Genomic DNA, 14,094 nt, shown 5'->3' with positions numbered 1-14,094 from the left:
TGTTCAGAAGTATGGGGTGGGATACTGTGTCAAAGGTCTTTCTGAAATCTACATAAACGATATCCACCCCTACTCCTGTGTCCAGGTGTTTTGTAGCCTGGTCATAAAAAGAGACTAGATTAGTCAGGCATGATCTACCTGCTATCTACCCGTGCTGGTTTCCCCTCAGCATAATTTTTCCTGCTAGGCTCTCACATATATGAGCCTTAATAATCTTTTCAAAGACTTTGCCAAGGATGGAGGTGAGACTGACTGGCCTGTAGTTGCTTGGATTCTCCTTCCTCCCCTTCTTGAAAATAGGGACCACATTGGCCCTTTTCCAGTCCTCCAGAACCTGGCCCATGCGCCATGAGTGCTCAAATATTCTTGCCAGTGGTTGTGCAATGATATCAGCCAGTGCTTTCTGTACCCTCGGATGGAGCTCATCCAGGCTTGCCGACTTATAGGCATCCAGTCCTTCCAAGTGGCTCTGCAACATCTCAGAGTCAATGCTTGGTAGTTTGGCACCCAGCTGTTGCCTCTCTACAATCCCATTGTGAGACTTATCTTGCCCCCCGTTTAGGAAGACCGAGGCAAAGAACTGAGTTAGGAATCCCAATTAAGTAGTACTGATTGAGGCTTATTTGGCTGTCATTGGGATTCATTCGCTGGAAGGCGGAAGGAGGACACGAGCTCTTGCCCCCCGTCCCTTGCCTCACAAAACAAGCAGCTGCCAATTGCAAACCCTTGAGGGGCCCTGAGATGTCCATAGGCCTGCAACAGAGGTAAGTGCTTGATGAATGATAATCCTACAGTGACAGGGTCAAGTGTGAAAAGGCTGCCAGAATTAATATTGAAAGGGCCTCCCCAAACAAGAGCTACTTTGATCTGGCATTTGGGTACAGTTGGGAACAGGCTGCATTTCATGTGCTGATGCCTGGAGCTTCTGATCTCATTTCAGTGCTTCAAATAAACCACTCATGGCCCAGAGGGCTATTTCCTGCTGGCTTCAGAAAGGGAAGAACAAACAGGGGAGAGACTTGGGTTAAGTGGCTATTTCAGGTTTCTGCTGATGCTGGCCTCTATTTACATACAGCTTGAATGGTCCAGAGACTAAAGGTTAAAAAAAGCTCCAATGGGAGTGTGTTGCATGAGTACAAATAACAGCCTTGAGGCAGCCTATGACCACACCAGAATTTTGTGTGGGCAGCATGTTTCAGCCTGGCTGGGTCAGATCCTCTCCTAGTGTCAGACATTATGTTTCCAGGCATTATACAAGAGCCCATAGTGCACACTGGTGTCTTCAGAGGCTCCCTTGACCAGTCAAAACACTGCAAAACCAATGAGGTTGTTGCTTTGATCCAGAGGTATGTGAAGTGTACTTGACATGGGTTCAATTAAGAGTAGGCCCTTTCCCCAAGCAGACAGAATCACTCATGTCTTTCTAGCAGAATGAAATTTTAAACGTGACCTGTAATGACGTAACAAAATGGATTCGTACCTTTGTTGACTGCTTTATGATGCCTACAGGCACCCAGCAAGATTTAAGAAATCATTCTGCTTGTCTTTTAGCCCTGGAAATATCAGAACTATCAAGTCTCTTTTTTCATGGTGTAGTTGGAAGCTTGAATATGGATGGAGATCCCTATTCATCCCTGCACTGAGTCTATTTCCCAGTCCCTAGCACTGCCTATTGTCCAGCTCCCTCATGGAAGTGGGACAGAGCCCTGATGCTCCTGTACATGCCTTCTACCCTATGAGCAGGCAGGGTGTAGATCCCTGTCTGGTGTGCCGTGGAGGCCCCTGTGAAGAGGTTCCTCAGAAGCCTAGTGGGTGCAGGGACTTCCAGCCTCCTTGGGTTAGGAAATATAGCACAAAAGCTATAAAGGAGGCAGTAAAGAAATCAAGCAAGACAGACAAGCAATGCCTAGATAAGAAGCATCCTTTCAAATATAGTATCCAGACCAGACCCATGATAAGAAACTCCTCAGCCTCAGCCCTAGTAACCAGGCTGTTTGGGCAAGACTGAGATGAGGAAAATTGCATGACTGATGCCACAGAGAGGGAGGGGGCTTCAGTGAGCTGAGGCTGCCTAGGGTGTGTCAGTGAAAGGCTCTGACCAGACTGGAAAGACACACTCAGGACTTGTCTACCTGAGAGGATTTAGTTCAAAGTGGATTCTTTGATAAATTGGAGTAACCAGGGTAGGGTGACTGGGGCAGTTGCTACGGGTGTTGACTTGGGGTGGGGAGGGGGGGCAGAAAAATATGGCTGCTGCTGAAGTCACATGGCCATGCCAGTGGTGCAGCAGCAACCAGAAGTTGCTGCTGCTCCCATGTGTGTCAGTTGCCCTGGGCTTCCAGTCACATCATTAAACCTCTGCTTCAGTAGAACTGATTTGTACAAACTGAGCGTGTTTAATGCGGAGTAGACTAATTAGCGCTGCAGTAAATGGCTCGCATCTACACATGTGGCCCTATTAGGCCGCAGGAAACTAACTCTGCAGCAGGGTCGTACTTCTAAATACAAGTACTATCCTACTGCAAAGTTTTTTACTCTGCAACACCGCACGTGTAGATGCTGAGGCAGCCGACGTAGCTGACTGGAGCATGAGGGTGCTTCAGTGTGGGAGCTGTCTGCCAGCTAGCCCTGTGGCGGAGTACCCTCATGCCACAGCCAGTCTCTTTGCAGCATGTTGAGCCGTGTTGGAGCAGCCCCAGGCTGGCAGGCTGACTTCTGGGGCCCCTGCCAGCCAAACTTGCTCTGACCTGGCTCAACATGCTGCAGTCCTGAGTGCATGTGAAAACATGGCACCTGGGAGCAATAAATTCGGCATGATAAGTGCTGGAGTTTAAATAAATTCCAGCACTTATCGTGCTGAATTTTATTGCTTCACCTCAGCATATGTAGATGCACTCACTGGCATTATCTTAAATGAACAGTCAGTTTTTTTTCCCCTATGAGTCATTGCTTCCACATACAGAAGGTGTGGGCTCAGCACTGGTAGCAAGAGCCCACACTCCTTTAGGCTCCTGCTAGCTTCTGTGCATTGTAAGACTGGTCCTGTAACACATGGGAGGTAATATAGCAGAAGCTGACTGGAAGTTATTTCATTTCACACTGAGGAGGGGGGCTACACTTTAAAAATCCCGTGATTCCTTCCACATCTTTCTTTGGGCAGTAAGTGCCATTTTCAAACCCCTAATAGATCATTATGGATAGAACAGTTCTCTATGCTGTAATAAGTAGCTTTGCAAACTGACCACAACACTTACTTCTAAGCAGTTTAGGCTGCACTTTTTGTAGGAATTATAGCAGGGGCGGGCAATTATTTCAGCTGAAGGGCCACTTAATGAGTTTTGGTGAGCTGTGGGGGGGCTGCAAGGGTAGCCCTGGCCTTTGACAGGTTTGCTGGAGGGTGTGGGGGTGTAGGCAGGGTGTGGGGTTTGTGGGGGAGGTTGTGGTTGTGCGGTTTGTTGGTGTGTATGTGTGAGGTACACACATAAACACACAAATGCACATACATGCACACACATATGCACACACACACAAATGCACATACACGTGCACAGACACATGCACACACTGCTCCCAGGGTGACAGCCCTCCCCCACATGCAGGGCAGGGCAGGGCAGGGCAGACAGGCCCACTGAGCCCTAGGGCTGTAGCTTCTGCTAGCAGTGACTTGTAGCACCTCTGGCCCTTGCTACTGGTGCCTCTGTTCCACCTTCCCCTAGAGACTGAGGACACCTGGGCCCAGGCCTGCTACGCTCCCCCTCACCCTCCCTGCCCTTGCTATGGAAGCCAATGGGCCCCCGTGGTGATGGCAGCTGTGGTGATGGTGGTGGCAGATGCAGGACCTGGGCTGGGGGTGCGGTATACACGAGCTCCTGGGGTGACCACCTCCAAGCCCTGGGATTAGTGTGTCTCTCCCATTACAGGGCAGAAGGGATGGTTGCAAAGGAACTGGTCCAGGGGGAACTGGTCCACGTCGGCACCCCCCAACAGCCTGGAGCCCACGTACCCTGTGGCTCCTCCCTGCCACTGCCAACAGCACACAGTCCTGACACTGGCCCACCCTGCAACTGCTTCGGACTCACCCTGGATGGAGGGGACCAGGCAGGACCCACATGCACAGCCCTGACCCGGCCCACCCCATGCCTGCTTCTCACCACCCACTGCTGGCCCCAGCCCCAGCCCTGTGGCACTGGTGGGGACCCGTGGGCACAGCCCCAATGTCAGCCTGCCCCATGTCTGCTGCACACTGCCAGCCCACGCTGAGCAGTGGCTGGGCAGAAGCTGCTGCTGGCATGGGGGAAAAGCGGCCTGTCCCCCTCACCACTGCCAGGCTGTTCTTGCTGCAGCTGCCCAGAGCCCACGCCTGGGCTGCCCCTCTGTGCCTGGCCCTAACCTGACCTGTGGCTTCTCTGCACTGTCACCCCTGACCCATGTGGCTGGGCGGTGTGGAGCTTGTGCAGGGCCGGGCCAGGGTCAGGGCTGTGCCCACAGGTCCCCACCAGTAGTGCATGGCTGGGGCCAGTGGTAGTGGCAGCCAGAAGAAGTTGCCACTACCTGGGCTGCTTAGAAAGGCAGTCTATCTGCAGAGCCACCCCAGCCCCGCTGCATGCCCAGGGGTGGCAGGACGTGCCACAGGCTAGATGGCGCTTGGGTCAGGTGGGACCAAGGGACGTGCCGCAGGCCAGACAAAGACCCTGCATGGGCCCAATCTGGCCCACGTGACAGATTTTGTGCACCCCTAATTATAGCTACTGTTCCCCTTTATCACTTGCATCTATAATGAGACAAGAATAGGAATGTAGGCGGGTGAGGAGGACGAGAGGAGACGCTATAGGAGACGCTATAATGGCAGGTGCTAACTGGAAAGCTTGAGGCAGCCAAGCAATACCTTCCTTGTATTAAAATGGCGTGCTAAATTCTTCATAACGTCTGTGGGAGCAAAGCAGACAGTCTCACCCAGGCCTGGGAGACAGAGGTTCAGGGATTTTCAAGCTCTGAGCAGTCCACAAGATGCCCCTATTTAAATGAGGCTCACCAGGGCTATGCTATCACTGATATGTTATTAGTCTGCACTGAAAACATTAGAGATGTAAATATGCAAGACAGATTACCATTTATAAGCCTAGTGCTTTTGGGTCCAGTCACCAAGATCATCAAGACGACAGTTTGTAGTACCAGGAGCTGTGAACTTTGCAGCTGCTTTACATTCATTAGGGTGCCAGTGGAGTAGGAGGCAGAATGCAAGTGGCAGCTTTGATGGAGTATATTCTCCTAGAGCAATGTTTGCTTGTTCTTTACTTCCATCAGTTGCCTCTGCCTCCCCATGCCCATTCTTTGGTTCACTTAGTTACAGCAAGACTCTGGTCTATCATAATGAGTTTTTTCCCAACCAGCTTCTGTGTCAAAACAAAATCTTTTCTTACTAGTTCCTTGGTGACCCTGAGACCTCCTGTCTTCATCTTTCTTTACCTTTTCTTCTCTTCCCTGAGATACGTTCGCCTTTCTTGAGGCACCCTCCCATATTTCTCAAAGACTTCCACTGAGAAAGTTTCTTCCCTTGTTTTCACTTTGTTAAAACTCATGGGTTTGCCAGATGTTGGGCAGTGGTTAATGCTTGTGTCTTTGAAGGCACGGATGTTGGAGGCACTGGCACTAACCTACAAGAAAAGTAAGAGGGTCTAACTCATTGTTCTGTATTCAGGGTAACAAAGATAGTATTTTTCCATCCCACAATTGGAATGCTGACCCCAAAGCCTCTTCTCAGTCCTGGGAGACTCTGGAAATGAGAAGTCATTTCCCACCTTTCCTTCCAAACTCTTTGGGATCACAATGTGAGAAAACCCTCCCTGGCTCACAATGACACTTTGCTGCACAGGACATGCTGGGTTACTGCTCTGCTGTATTTTATTTTACATTAGAAAGACAGTCCAGGGACAGACGCCATGGGGCCAGGTTTTGAATTAATGCATAATTGTGACATTTCAGGGGGAAGCATGTGGCAGGAAGTCCTGCTGAGACCAAGTTAGTGATTGCATTTATGTTTCTGCACGTAGCCCTAATATTCAAGAGCATGTTCTGGATCTGTGTAATGAAGAAACTATTTATGAAGGCTAAGGGGGACCCAGCCAAACACTCACTGCCGTTATTCACTAGAAGGGTACCACATTCTGTGGGGCTGGAAGGCAACAGCAGTATTTTTGGGAACCAGGTAGAAGGCCCAAGTAGAGACTACCTATGGTCTCAACAGAGACTCTGGATTTTTATCCCTTTACCTGAACTAGCTTTTATAACCCCTATGTCCCTCAGTGGGTTAATTGCCTTGTTCATCCAAAAAGACCTATTCAAAGCACCTTCACCTCTCTCAACTATGCCAACCCCATCTTCTGTGTATAAATCCCATTTTAGATTCCTATTAGAACTCCTGCTTTGTGCAAGTCCATTCAATACATCTAACAAAGTTAGCTGCAGCCTATGAAAGCTTATACATTTTTGAACTAGTTCGTCTCACCCTGCCCTGCCTTCTGCCTGACTTCAAACTGACATGGCTAACTACATCTTTCTACTTTGGAAACCAGAGAGAAGGCAACCCTGTCTCACAATATTACAGGCCTGCTAAAACACTTTGTCTATCTAAAATTCTGTTTTATACCCCTCAGGACAGACTTGGAGGTTGCTGTACCATTAATGCTGCTTTGAAATGAGTTTTAGGCATTTTGGAGCAAATAATCTTGGTGCCTTGTAAACTGCACAGCGCAGTGTTTTGCTGACCAGTAGTTTGCTTATTTAATGTATTTTTAGACGAATGAAAGGCCTGTATTGATAGTTTTATTGATTAAACAGCCTTTCTAAGATTTGTGTTGATAAAAATCCCAAATGCTCTGCTAAGGTTTTATTACAGGGGAAAGACCTTGATGTTTGTATCGATAAGAAAACACTTGCTAAGATTTGTACTGATAACAAACATGCACCGAAGAACTGAATTAAGTTCCTGCATAATTAAAATGCCACACGTACTTTGTTCAGAAACTAATTAATAGAATGCTCATCTCTTAAAAAACAAGATTTTTATCATAACGTTTTTAAGAGTTTGGAACATGAGACAATGGGTAGGTAGACAAAGGGGGTGCATCCAGATGAGCACAGACGTGCAGTATGTGGTGCCTCAAATGTGTGTATGTGTGTGGGGGGGGGCAGGAAAGGAGGGGAGGGGAAGGGGTTGACACTGGGAGATCCTGGTGTCAAAAAAACTGTGTCTTAAACAAGCAGGGTGGCACATGTGGCAGCAGCATGCACTGCTGGAAACCAGAGCCCAGCCAGCGGGAGCCATGCTCTGGCTGCTGGCTAGGCTATGTGCTGCCGCCACTGCTGGCTAGGCTATGTGCTGCCAAATTCCACTGCTGCAGCCACTGGAAGCCCTCAGGACCACAGGTAAGACTGCTGGAGCCAGCCCAGGTGCTGACCCCAGCCTCCCCTACCCCACCCAGGACATGCATGTATCAGAGTGTGTATGCACAGGCATTTCCTGCATCAGTGGCACATATTGTGCCACTGCTCTGTCCCTGGGGAAACACATGTTCCTGCCTATGTGGATGCACCGGTGGGAGCCTAAGTTTGGGACAGGAGAAGCAGACAACTAAGAAGATAACTGTCAGGTCGGTTATTTTGACCTTCTTCCCTGGATCCCCTCTCTTTTCTCTCCCTTTCTGTCCCTCCCTTCTGCTTTTGTATTCAAATTTCTCTCTCCTTAGACCCAGCACATCATTTACAGTACCTGATGAAATAAGCTTCTGCCCAAGAAAGCTTGTGCTGTATAGATCTACATCTACTTGGTTTGTCTGTAAGGTTCAAATCTATCCTGCCTAGTAGGCACATGGCAGGCACTAGCTTAATCAGGAGGATGGGAGAGGGAAATGGAAAAGACAGGTAAAGGGTCTGTAGTTGGCAGATGGGCATTGCAAAGTGGTCAGTATTTGGAATGCACAGAAGAGTCTTGCACCTCAAAGGGAGGAGAACATATCTCAGAAAGGGTGGTACTTCACATCTGTGCAAGATGGCAGCACCCAGAACTGGGAATAAAAACAACGGGGAATTATGTATTTGAGCAGGCAACACCAAGCACTTATTATTAAGGCAAATGCAAGAATGCTTACTGGGCTGGTCTTCTCTGCACGGCTGTTATCAGCTTGCTTGTTCTCTTCTGCAGAAGTTTGGTTGGCAATAGGGCTGGAGGGCTGGGTGTTCAGGTCCATCTATACAGTGCTTCAGTTGGGCTTCTGTATACTGAAGAGCTCCAAATCCATCAGGAACATCTTTAGACAAGGTGGCATCTGTCAGCTTCTTTTTGTTTATCCACTGTGTCCATGATAATGTGCATAACTATTTTAGTTTCTCATGTCAAAATCCTCTCCAACTCTCTATAATATGAACAACTTTCTATAATATGAACAAGTGGCTGGAGCATTATTGGAGGTCTGTCTTTTTTTTGTTGTCAACTCTCTTATAAGCCACTTTCAAATACCTTGTTTTAATAAAGTACAGCATAGGATCCTGCTTGAGACCCTGCTTGGCCTTCTCTGTTCAATTCCTTTAAATTTGTCTTTGTTTCTATATCTGGACCTCTGCACTTCATGAACCCTCTAGGCTTTATGAACCTTTGTCTCTGTCCAGAGGGTGAGGAGATGCAAGACCTCAGCACAGGTCCAGTTGGAAGCTTGACACAGTTTGTTAGAAAAATATACTGGGGTGCTTGCTAAGTATGTTGACTCCTGGAGCATGCAGGTAAAACCAGGGTATATGCCATCATTTAAACAGGGAAGTGACATCTGGGTACTATAATCTCAAAGCAGTAGAGGCCATGCAGATAAATAAAGCAGCCAGTCAGGGTAGGGTACAAAGCATGGTGGGATTATGGCTGGAGGACTAGCAAAATACCTCAGAACCCAGATGCTGTCATGTGAACATAACTATCATATACTCCAGGATTGTCAAACATCTGCCTGCAGCAGTCTGTGGGGCTTCTCACTGAAGCTGCCAGAGCCTCTGCGTTGGTGTGGCTAGCAGCTGGTGGCTTAGCACAGTGGCTGCTGGACATAGGTAGTCTCTCATCCACGCTTTTCATACCACCGAATATAAAGTTTTTGATTACTGTTGGCAACAAAAATCAGAATGATACGGGTGAGTGTCAGCAGCATTAATCCCCTGGGAACTGGCAGAAAATATTGCATGCTAATTTGAGTTTGACAGCCCTGACATACTACACTATGAAAAGACTCTAACAGAATTAGAAACTCTAGAACTATTTGCCAGTTTTGTCAATGGGAGTTGTGTTTCATGCTTGCTGGGCTTATTTGATCTGGAGAAGAGAAGACCAAGAGGGGATTTAATAGCAACTTTCAACTACCTGAAGAGTGGGTCCAAGGAGGATGGAGCTGGACTGTTCTCAGTGGTAGCAGATGACAGAACAAGGAGCAGTGCGCTCAAGTTGTAGCAAGGGAAGTTTAGGTTAGATATTAGAGAGAACTTTCTCATGAGGAGGTAGGTAAAGCACTGGAACAGGTTGCCCAGAGAGGATGTGGACTCTCTCTCTACCCTTGAAAGTTTTTAAGATCTGGCTAGACAAAGCCTTGGCTCAGATGATCCAGTTGGAGCTGGTCCTGTTTTAGCCAGTGGTTGGACTAAATGACCTCCTGCAGTTCCTTCTAACCTGAATTTTCTATGATTCTATGATCTTGTTACATAAATGCAACTGGGTTAGCACCACTTTAAACCATCTGTGTGGCTAAGCTCTTGAAGATAGAGGGAGCATGCTGCAGGCAGTTCAAGCAAAGGGCAGATGCAGAGTGGTGCAGTTGCAAACCCCTTTGATCCTTGGTCCATCCAAAGTTTAAAACCAAATGCCTGGCAGTGGCAGCAGCATTTCTATTCAAGCAGAAGTGAGGGAGTCCATTAATTTAATGGCTCATTATAATCTGCCTGAAGCGTTCTAAACTCTTCATTACACATGTGTTAATGACCCTCTGCCCTTTTTAATGGTGTTAATGGTCCCCTAATCAAGATAGCCTTTCTTCTGCAACTCTTCTATCTATTAGCTGCTCCTGGTAACATCACTTCTATTTCACAGCCCTGTGGACTGTTTTTAACTCTAGCTTAAAACATTAATGCAGGTGTTAAAATGTTAACACAGGTGAAATTTAACTCAGGTGTGGAAATAACTTTCACTCAAGCATTCAAAACACTGTCAAGATGCTCAAGAAGGCTAGAGTTTGTTTTATGAATCTGAAAAAAAGAGATGTACTTTTAATTCTAATGACTACAGGACTAATGAAACAAAATATTTTGATTATTTCTTGCCTAGCTTGTTGCATTTTTATACACAATATATGATATAGCAAATTAATGCACATTCCAGTAAAGTTGTATTTGTTTTTGCTTCAATCTTAAATTGAATAATGTAGCTCTAGGCCCCTAGCTTATTAGTAAAGCTTCTAGTTTATTTTTAAGTGGAGAAAAATATGGGTTGCACTACATGTAGTAAGGCATCAAAACATCTGCACCCCTCTTTTCAAAATTTTAGATTTTCCCATAGTTTAAGCTATTTCTTACACTGCAGAGACAGTGAATAAGTTGAACCTGAGTGAGCTTCTGAAGGACAGGCTCAACTTAGATAAAGGATCATGTAAGTAGGATACTTCCTGATTTCTTATTTTGGCCCTGTGTGCCTCGTACTTTGGTGAAAGAATAAATAATAATGCTCTCTTCTGTATAAGCTGTTTTTGAGTTTCTTTGCTACATTGCTGTCACAGGCTCCTGAAGAAAAACTCTTGCTGGGTCTAAACACCCACTGATTGTGCTGAAGTAGTCATGATTAGTCCAGAAGCTGTAACCCAGACTCTGGTCTAAGAGTGAGTGTAACCCAGGCACATGGAAACACCCACCAGTTGTAGGGGGACTCTTAATAGGACCCCAAGAAGCAACAGAGATTCAGCTAGCTGAAGAACCATAGTAAGAGACTTTCATTCTCTCTCTGTATATTACAAAGAAGCAAAGCTGACATGCCCCCCACTCCACCTCCTTTTTAGATCTATTTTAAAGGACAGAGTTGATAAGCTTTCAGGGGCTACAGTTACAGAAAACCAAAGCTGTGCGCATCTTGTGGCATCTTCTACACATGATCAGACTCATGTGCACATCTGATGGCAGTGCATCCTGCAGTTGTGGTACCTCTGCTGGGATTGCCCTGACTGTTTCCCTTCATTTTTCCATCTCCTGCCCATTTCAGGGATGCTTGGTTTGGATAGAAAGAGCTCCATAGTAGCTTCATGGTGGTGAAATCAGCTGTTAGACAGCAGAGGGCACTGTGGTGACATGCAAACAGACTGGCACACACCAAACTTGCAGCTGAGTACAAGGTTGGGACTTCAGTTCTGGGGATTTGTTTCCACATTTTCCAGGCTTCAAAGCAAGTCCATTTCCCACCATGTCCCTTGACATTTTCCCGCACCTTTAATCCAAAGAGTGAGCAAGTCTGTCCTTGCTTAGCATATAAGATCTAGCACACTCTTCAGTGTTACTAGAGAACAGAAAACCACACTTTGAAAAAGGCACTTCTGATTTTAAAAGGCTGCTAGTTGCCAGTCTGGCAATGGCCCTGCTGCAGATAACAAATGGGAAGGAAACCAGCACACTCTTTGCCATGACTAAGGTTACCATATTTCCAGTTCCAAAACAAAGGACACCTGATGGGAGGGAGTATGTGTGTTTGTGTGTGTGTTGGGGGGGTGGGGAATAGGATTGGAGGGGGCAGTTTCTAAGTGTTACAGGAAATAACGAGTGTTATTGATTCAGAAATTAAATGTAAAAAAAAAATAAAACCACAACCCTCTCCAGCCCTGCTGGTGCCCCTCACTTCTGACCCATAGCCCCCTGGCCCTGCTGGTGCTCCTCACTCTCAACCTATAGCTCCCTGGCTCTGCCGGTGCCCCTCACTCCCAACTCAGAGTCCCCTGTCCTCCCTGGGCCCTGCTGGTGCCCCACTCCCAACCACAGTCCCCTGCCCCCTTCGCCTATGCTGCTGCCCCTCACTTCCAACCCGCAGCTCTCCTGTCCCTGCTGCTGACCCCCACTTCCAACTCGCAGCCCCCTGGTTCTGCCAGTGCCCCACACTCTTGACCCAGTCCCCTGCCCCTTCTGGTGCCCCTCACTCCCAAGCCACAGCCCCCCAGCCCTGCTGGTGCCCCTCACTCCAGACCTGCAGCAACCAGCTTCTCCGAGTCCTGCCGAAGGGGGCCCTCAGCTACAACCGTTCCGACTGGGGTGGAGTGTAGAGGCTGTGGTGGCTTTGATTCATGCAGGCGGTGATGGAGTGAGTCTAGGTGGAGGGAGGAGGAGAGGAGGCCTGTGGCACCCCCTGACCTGGACTGGGGCTCCTGTGCCATGCCACGTGGCCTGGCCATGGACCCCCACCTTGGGCAGTGTCTCTTGGCTGCCCCACCCCTGCAACCATAGGCACCGACCCTAGTACTGCTGGCCCAGCTATGCAGCTCCCCACTACCCCCGAAGGGCCCCCCACCCCTTCTCCTGCTGGAGGGGCAGGTGCCTCCTCCTCACCCCCCTTATTCTGCTGCAGCCCCCAGACACCTTTCCCCAGCACCAGCAGGCACCCACTCCCCTGACACACACACACAGAGCTCCGCAGACAGTCCCCAAGCCCTGGCCCTCCAATACCTGCTCCCCATGGACTTAACTTTATCCAGCTGCCGGGGCTGCTCCCACCACCCTGCCTGGCTGTAGGCTAGCCACGAGCATGTGTGTGCTCAGACACATGTAGTGTCCCCTGTCTCCAGTCTCCCCACACAGCAATTTGCAGCCTGGAAAGCTGCCAGCCTGCAAAGGGAAGCCCACAGTTTCCTCCTGTAAAGAGGAATGTTTTTGCACAGCAAATGGAAAACCCGGATCCCTTGTAAACACGCATGCTGATAGGGCAAGCCAGGAGATGCATTTCTAGCAGCAATGATGTTGTAAAAGGACTAGCAGCGCAAAGGACATTTGTTTATATTTCAAAAAACCGCTCGGACAGAGATTAGAGGACCCAAAAAGAGGTTTTGTCTAGGAAACCCCGGACATATGGTAACCCTAGGCATGACTTCTGCATTAGACGCCATTCTTCAAAAGGGCTGGCTGCGTGATTTTGCCTGACATGGTTACTTTTAGATCCTGGACACTCCAGGGGCAACAGAGAGAAAACAAAGGAAAGACGATTTTGTATGGCGTGGTAAGTAGGTTAGCAGCAAGAGCTTTTTCCAGAGGCTGGATGAAAAGCCATTGCAAACAGCTGCCTGTCAAAGAATTTCCCAGATGAAGGCAGGAAGGATGAAGTGAGCTGGCTATGACAAGGCGTTTGGTTCAGGTTCATCACAGCTCTCCTTCATTTGGGGCGGGATAGCGTTGTTCAGCTCTGGTGCTGAAGCCAAGAAAATCATCCGTCATATGCTTCCACTAAGCTGTTGGAAGGAAAGGCCTGAGTCTGAGCTCAGGGGCTGATGGGCGTGTCACTGACAATCTAGCTCCAACTCCTAAATACTTGCCTGGAATCCAAATATGATCTCTGTTTGCAGGAAACTAAAATCTCTCTGGTGAGCTGAGACCTTCCGTCAGCTATTTGGGACCCAACAGAGAACCTCTGGTGTGCTGCAGACCCTGTCTGAGCTGGAACAAGTTTGTAATTGCTCATTACAAGAACATATGTAATCATTTTTAGAAAGTATGAGTCAACTGAGTGACAGACTGCACTTGCTACCTATTGGCTATAAGGTTAACAGGTGCTGTTCAAATGCTTCCCCAAAGCACCTCCGTCCCAATCTTCACAGTCTTAAGTGAGCTCTGCCAAGGCAACTCAGTCTTGCTTTACAAGCACCCACCAATTCCAAGCCAGCAATCTCTACATATCTGTGCCGGTACATCTTAATCCTGGGCGGTTGGGCCATTGGCCACTGCAATTGTAGGCCTGTCCTCAGCCAAGATCAACACATTGCACTGTGGTTTTAAGATACAGATAAACAGCCAGTAGAGTCCAGGTAGAAACTAACCTTTGCTCCTGAT

The 14,094-nt window shown here is 48.1% G+C and overlaps 1 long non-coding RNA gene across 2 annotated transcripts in view; it reads right to left on the bottom strand.

The window, feature by feature from the left end:
• The window catches only part of LOC149852487 (uncharacterized), a 38,992-nt gene that overhangs the window by 13,632 nt on the left and 11,266 nt on the right, over positions 1 to 14,094 (bottom strand). Inside the window, exons 1-3 of one of the 2 annotated variants that reach the window (XR_016439459.1) lie at positions 12,245 to 12,502; positions 8,929 to 9,141; positions 8,148 to 8,306 (exon numbers count right to left, since the gene is read on the bottom strand). This is a non-coding gene — a long non-coding RNA (uncharacterized LOC149852487). Of the gene's footprint in view, positions 1 to 8,147; positions 8,307 to 8,928; positions 9,142 to 12,244; positions 12,503 to 14,094 lie in introns of those variants that run through there. The other variant, XR_016439458.1, reaches the window with a different exon arrangement.

This window comes from Crocodylus siamensis, chromosome 15, assembly GCF_052110815.1.
Source record: "Crocodylus siamensis isolate JL-2025a chromosome 15, ASM5211081v1, whole genome shotgun sequence".
Classification (NCBI taxonomy): domain Eukaryota; kingdom Metazoa; phylum Chordata; order Crocodylia; family Crocodylidae; genus Crocodylus; species Crocodylus siamensis.
Note: the sequence above shows the minus strand (reverse complement) of the source record. Positions and strands in the feature narration are given on the sequence as shown.